General features: G+C 38.8%; 1 pseudogene; it reads left to right on the top strand.

Moving 5' to 3' along the window:
• Positions 1–469: 469 nt before the first annotated feature.
• LOC107179478 lies at positions 470–1,205 on the top strand (annotated as a pseudogene).
• The last annotated feature ends 5,906 nt before the right edge of the window (positions 1,206–7,111 follow it).

The raw sequence follows: 7,111 nt of genomic DNA on the forward strand, positions 1-7,111 counted from the left end.
TCCTGAGCACTCCTTCAGGGTAGAGACAATTAATTAATCAAGTGTTCATTTGAAAGCAAGTAGGCCCTCTAAAAGTGTTTCCTGAGTGAATGGAAGCTCGGGGAAGAAAGGCTAGGATCAAAGGTGAAAATTCACAGCAGAGGACACAGATACCATCACAGTGGATTGGTTTAGCTTTGAACCTCAGGGATCACCCTTCATAATGCGGCAGCAGGAAGAAGAGACAGCAAAGGTGAGGCCAACAATTCGGAGTATTATGCCCAAGAAGCCAAAGGAAGTGTTTCAAGAAGGAAGGGAAGGCCAGTTGGGTCAAATTTTGCCGAAACAATAAGGAAGTTGAGGACTAAATAAAAAAAAAAAAAAAAGTTTGAATTTCACCGAAAAAAAAGAGGAAGTTTTGCACAGTTTTAATAAAGTTATGGAGAAGGAAGCCAGACTATAGGCTATAAGGAATGGACTGGTTTCATAGGAGAGAACAGAGCTGCAGGCTGTTTGTTAAAGGGCTTAACACCTTGGAGGCAAGTCAAGCTCTCCCATTTGGACAGAGTAAAATGAGCTCCAGGATATTCCTTCTCACATTTTCTTCTCACTTCTCCTTTCCTCCCTAATAAGTACACACTGGGCTGAATTCATGACTGAACAGTTTGATTTCCTTTTTCTCATTGTTGGCGTAATGTTTTTTGAATGTTATTTTCACAGCTGGCATGAAATAAAATTATATTCCTTTTCCACACTTACATAAGGATGACAGTTGCTTTTCATATCTTCTTCAGAAAATGTGAGTGAAATATAAAAATATGACACGTCGCTCTCTCCGCCATCTTGGAACCTGTGGAGGTGTGCGGGGAGCAGGACTCCTGAAATGACAAATATGTCTGGAAGGCTGTGGTCCAAAGCCATTTTTGCTGGCTATAAGTTGGAGTCTCTGGAACCAGAGGGAGCACACAGCTCTTCTTAAAATTGAAGGTGTTTATGTTCTAAATGACACTGGATTCTATCTAGGCAAGAGATGGGCTTGTGTGTACAAAGCAAAGAACAGCACAGTGACTCCTGGTGGCGAACTGAATAAAACCAGAGTAATCTGGAGACAAGTAGCTAGTGCTCATGGAAACAGTGGGATGGTCCCAGCCCAGTTCTGAAGCAACCTTCCTGCTAAAGCCACTGGCCACAGAATCCGTGTGATGCTGTATACCTCAAGGATTTGAACTAACTGAAAAGTAAATTAATAAAGGTGCAGAGTTGTTCTCTTGTATTTTTGTTAAAAAAAATGAACAAGTCATTTTTCTTCACAAAAGGAACTCGGATACATTCTTCTACCAAGAAAAAAATTGTAAAATGCATTTTAAAAAGTAATCGTGGTAGGCTTTCAAAAATATATTCTAGAGCAATTGCTCCAAGAGGAAGAATGTCAGTAATAAAATCACTTCCTTAATGTGTCTCACAATATGTGCCTCTAGCACAAGGAAAGACGTGAACAAATTCCTCTTAACAAGGGATAGTAGATGATAAGGGAAGTTTTCTAAGTTATCAACTTTGGATGCTGAAATCCAAACTGGATTCGGTGAAATCCAACTGGAAATTGTGGCCAGTTTTCAACTTGAAGGCACCCTCTGCAATGCTGACCAGGCAAACCCACATTTGTTTCACCAGGCCACAGGAAAGCCCGGGTAACACTGTCCCAAGGAACACTCAATAAATTGAAAGGGAGTAGAATTTACTGAAAGTCACAAAAGACCTGTTGACAGGGAATGTCTCCACATATCCTTGAAACCGGAGATCTGACAAAAGAAACTGCTACAGGAAACTGTTTCCCGGTATCAGAAGTTGAACTCATAAATTGCTGACTGATAGAAGGAAGTTCTTAGCTAAACTGAGATCAAAACAGCCCCAGTACACAGGGTTCTTGGCCACAGGTGGTAGGTGAACTTGGATTGAGAAAAGTATACTTATCTTTGCTATCTCTTCACTGGAATTTAGCATTTTGTTTGTGGATGAAGACGACAAACTGCCAGGATTAACAGAAACCACAGATTTCTCATATCACCTTACAGCTGTTGCAGATACTTTGAAACATCATTTATATTCATCATTACTAGTTATTAGACCCACCATTAGATTTTTATTTAATGTATTATAAAGTAGCATATGTATTATTATACCAGAAATTTGGGGATAAAAAAATATTTTGAGGGGTACTTAGGTGACTCAGTCAGTTAAGTATCTGACTCTTGATTCTGGCTCAGGTCATGATCTCATGGTGACATTGAGCCCCAATTCAGGCTCTGCACTGATAGCATGGAACCTGCTTGGGATTCTCTCTCTCCCTCCCTGCCCCTCCCTTGCTTGCTCTCTCTCTCTCAAAATAAATGTTTTTTAAAAAAGAAATAAATATTTCCAAAAAAATCCAGATATAATTTTTGGAAGGTTGTGTCATTTTGGACTAACCTCTTATTCTATGTTCTTCTGTGCGATATAATTCTGGTTCAAGTATAATGAAGGAAAGACATTCTACTTCACTTTGGATGTCTATTAAAACAGAATGCTCTAGGGCGCCTGGGTGGCTCAGTTGGTTAAATGTCTGACTCTTGATTTCGGCTCAGGTCGCGATCTCACAGTTCATGAAATCTAGCCCTGAGTCGGGCCCTGGGCCAACAGTGTGGATCCTGCTTGGGATTCTCTCTCTCTCCCTCCCTTTCTGCCCCTCTCCTGCTTACACACACACACACTCTCTCTCTCTCTCAAAATAAATAAATTAATTAATTAAAAACCAGAATGCTCCAATTAATTGCTGAAATTGGTGCAGACCCCAAGATGATCAAATTCTAATATGAACCATCAGTATTGAGTCAAACCTCCAGGGAGGTGTTGGGTTCCCCAGACATTCATGAGATAGCCAGTGGCCATGGTAAGGATATCTGGAAGAATTCCCAGCCCAGGAGTGCAGCTTGGTGTGGAGGGTGACTCACTTTTGAGAAACATTTCAGAATGCTAGCAAGTCTAAAGCAAACAGTAATGGAAGGAAAGGCATGCCTAGGAGATTTCTTTTATGGTTAGACCACATCTTATTGATCTAACAGATATGACATATTCAATTTAACAACATCAAAGCTGTTTTTAGGATTCTGATATCCCTTGTGCCAAAGAACCCGCCATTTATTGCTTAGTAGTAAAATATATTGACTAGGATTAGGAGTAAAATAACTTAAGCCCAAATTATTAATTCATGTTTTTTCTTAAATTACTGTTATCTATTATAGCTACTCTCTTGGCCACAGAAAGCTTGAAAACTTTATAGAAAAGTGTCCCTGTAATGCCCCCAAGAGATAGAATCTCAGAGGTACCTTTTCATCCCATGTAGTCTAAGAACCATGAAGCATGTGGGGTCTATTAAGGACTGCATGTAAAGTTATGCTCAAGATACCGGGAACATTTTTTGAATAATAAAGGCAAACATTTCTGGGATTTTTTTCCCTGACATCAGCCAGAGACTTTGCATACATTCTATTTGGTGCAAACATTCTACCTGGTGCCTAGATCATAACTACACATCTGATGAATGAACAATAAAATCGTACTGCTTGTGGTTTAAGCATAACATATTCTCATTGTGGGAAGGAGAGAACTGCTTTTGCCTTGGCACAGCAACTTCTTGAAGGTAAAGAAAGTGTCATGGGTTTCTCATTATCCCATATCTATATATAAAATTTCATTCACAGCAGCATGAGTTCACAGAATCTAGAACTTCAGGGGTCCTCCATGCTTCCCAAATGCTAATGTGCATGACCATGTTGGATTCTGATGCAGTAGGTCTGGGGTGGGGATATAGATTTCATTTTTCTAACAATCTTTCGATGCCAATCTAGCCGCTCCTCCAGTCCTCTCTTAAGGGCTTATTAGATAATCATGAAGAGAGACTAGGATTTAGAATGAATAACACCAAACAACCAGAAAATTTTAGAGGTGGCATTAGTAAGACTGAATCACCTTCATAAAAGAAAGAAGATATTGGGGCACCTGGGTGGCTCAGTCGGTTAAGTGTCTGACTTCAGTTCAGGTCATGATCTTGTGGTTCATGAGTTTGAGTCCTGTGTCAGGCTCTGTGCTGACGGAAGGAAGAAAGAAAGAAAGAAAGAAAGAAAGAGAAAGAAAGAAGGTTGTGCCACAATGACGTGATGCTAGCAAATTTTACTTTACTCTCTTCAGGTTACCTAAGTTCTAGATAAAAATCAAGAGGTAAAATATTATCCACAAACACCAAAGTGTTATTTTTCTTTAAGGAGTAGAGGTTCTTCTATTGTTAATAAGCCTATGATATTACCTTCTTTGTGCTTCACAAAAGTTTCTAGAACTCTCCTTAAGAATATTTTGGTAATGAAGGTATTGCTTATTATGGTATTAATTACTGCTTAGTTACAGTAGTAGTTTAGTCTTTTAGATATGCTGAAAAGTTACATTATTTTAATTATATAAAAATGGTTAGTACTTTTTTAAGTGATAATTACCATCATTGGCACTTCATTGTATTTTATTTAAAAAAACATTTAATGTTTATTTATTTTTGAGAGAGAGAGAGCATGTGCAGGGAAGGGGCAGAGAGAGGGAGACAGCAGAAGATCTGAAGTGGGCGCCAAAGGGGGGCTGGAGGGGCTGGAACTCACAAGCTGTGAACTGCAAGATCATGACCTGATCTGTAGGATGTCGAACAGAATGAGCCACCCAGGCGCCCTGGCACTTCATTGTACTTTAAAACGCATTGTTTTGGGGGCTCTTGGATAGCTCAATCAGTTAAGCCTTCGACTTCAGCTCAGGTTATATCTCATGGTTCGTGGTTTCGAGTCCTGTATCGGGCTGTGTGCTGACAGCTTTGGATTCTGCTTTGGATTCTGTGTCTCCCTCACTCTTTGCCCCTCCCCTGCTCATGCTCTCTCTCTCTCTCTCAGGAATCAATAAACATTAAAAAAAAAAACCCACATTTTTTTTTTTTAATGACAGTACCTACACCAAATGCCTTTCTTTCTTTCTTTCTTTCTTTCTTTCTTTCTTTCTTTCTCTTTCTTTTTAACATCAAATGCTTTTATGTCTCACTTCCAAACCAGGCTGACTGGACACAAATGCCTTTAGATATACAGTTTACTTTCTCTTTTATTTTTAAAGAGTTTGCATTTTTAATGACCCTAATTTATTGAAGGATAATTCCCAGTGGTGCAGTCAGCATTCATTATTAATGTTTTCTATTCTAAGGCGGATGGAGTTGTGTAAATCTAAACACATGATTAGCACAATCTATCTACTTTTGCTATAGATGATGTGCCAACCTAAAACCAATGATCCTACTACATATATTCTCATTATAAGGAGAATAACCTTCCATAATTCTCTGAAAACTCAATAATATGGATTTTCCTTAAGGAAACACACTTGGTGCTTCGATGAAATAAAGCTACTCTATTTTCATGGCAACTGGTACAGAAGTTTCTCTAAGCATCTTCCTTTAATTTTTAGGAAGATGGGCAAGAGTGTGCCCATCTTGAGATAACTGGCATACCTTCCACTTTAAGCTGCCTATTGAAGGGTTTTTAGGGAAGTCGCCTGGCCAAGTGTGCCCTGGAAGCCTGCCCCTTTAAGGCTCCTCCTACTTCACAAGTGGACTAGCCAACCTGAAGACAAACTGAAATAGCAGCTTCAGCTCACAACAGTGCAAGACTTATACAAACTTATCCATACCTATGCCCTTCCCTTAGTTGAGTGACCAAGCCCTATACCTATTTCTTCCTCCTACTTTCCCGTTAACTTGGGTCTTGGCACTTTGTTTTACCAGATGTCCTGCTTTGTAATCCATCCTTTCTGGAAGAGCTTGTACCTTCTTTCTAGGCTTGTATTGTCTGCACGGTCATTTTGACAACTCTACAGGGTCCAGTGAGCTACACTCTGGACAGTCAGGAATGGTCCCTCACTTTTTCTAAGAGGTCCAGTGGAGGTTACCAAGGAAGAAGCCTAAAATGAAGGTACTGGATCTTCAACAGGGGACATTTACTCCAAAAGAAACAGCAATGCACAATACAAAAGGTTTATTTTGTATTGGTTAGGGTAGAGATAAAATTCATGCATTGAAGTGTATAAGTACCTCACTCAAGTGTGATGAATTTTAACATATGTACACATATGTAGTCATAGTCCAGACTGAGATATAGAATGTTCCCTTGTCTCTTTTCAGCCAACCCCCCATTAAAGCTAACCACTTTATTGACTTCTAGCATCAAAAATTTCTCCTTAAAAGCTAAGTTCTTATAACTTACCCAATCAGTCATTTCTGTGCTCACAGCACCAAGTAAAATTTAGCTTGAGTATTATAATAAGCAATATTTAAGTAATAAATTATCTGCTTAATTCCAGCAAAATTGAAATTGAGGATTATACATAGCCTTCCCCTAATTTATTGTACCATAAGGATTGCACTTCTGGATCAAACAGATGAAGCCCTTGGGGCCAACTTGAGAACTTACAAAATTCTAGATTTGAGAAGACATTAAAGGAACATATCCTATAAGTTATATATTACTTTCAGTGAGATCTGGGTTACTCAGTCCATATGACTGAAAACAGATATGTGGAAAATCTATTATTATCATTACTACTACTAGTGCTCCTACTACTTCAGATTTGATATCCTCAATTTGAGTTATGAGCTATTTTTTTTTGAGTTATGAACTATTCTAAAGAAAGAAGTATATAACTAAGATACTATGGCAAGGAGCACGATTTTCGTGCATGTTAACAGTAATTGTTAGTAATTATTTTTAGCTCCAAACAACAGAAAACCCTATTTGAGTTGATTTATACAAACAGAGGCTTATTTTTCACAAAGTAAGAAATATGGGGCTAGGAACCATGGTGGAATGTGGCTCAATAATACTATCAGGGATCCAAGTTCTTTAATCCTGCCAATACCCTTAGAGTGTAAGCCTTCATCCATTTGTTTGTCATCTTATGGTGCAATGATGGCTGCCACGCCTCCAAACATTTCTGGTAAGAAGTGGAATGAAGCAAAAAAGCCAAAGGCATATACCAGTTGAGCTTATTTTTTAAACGGCTTTCCAGAAGTCTTGCCCAG

This window comes from Panthera tigris, chromosome D3 (genome assembly GCF_018350195.1).
Source record: "Panthera tigris isolate Pti1 chromosome D3, P.tigris_Pti1_mat1.1, whole genome shotgun sequence".
NCBI lineage: Eukaryota > Metazoa > Chordata > Mammalia > Carnivora > Felidae > Panthera > Panthera tigris.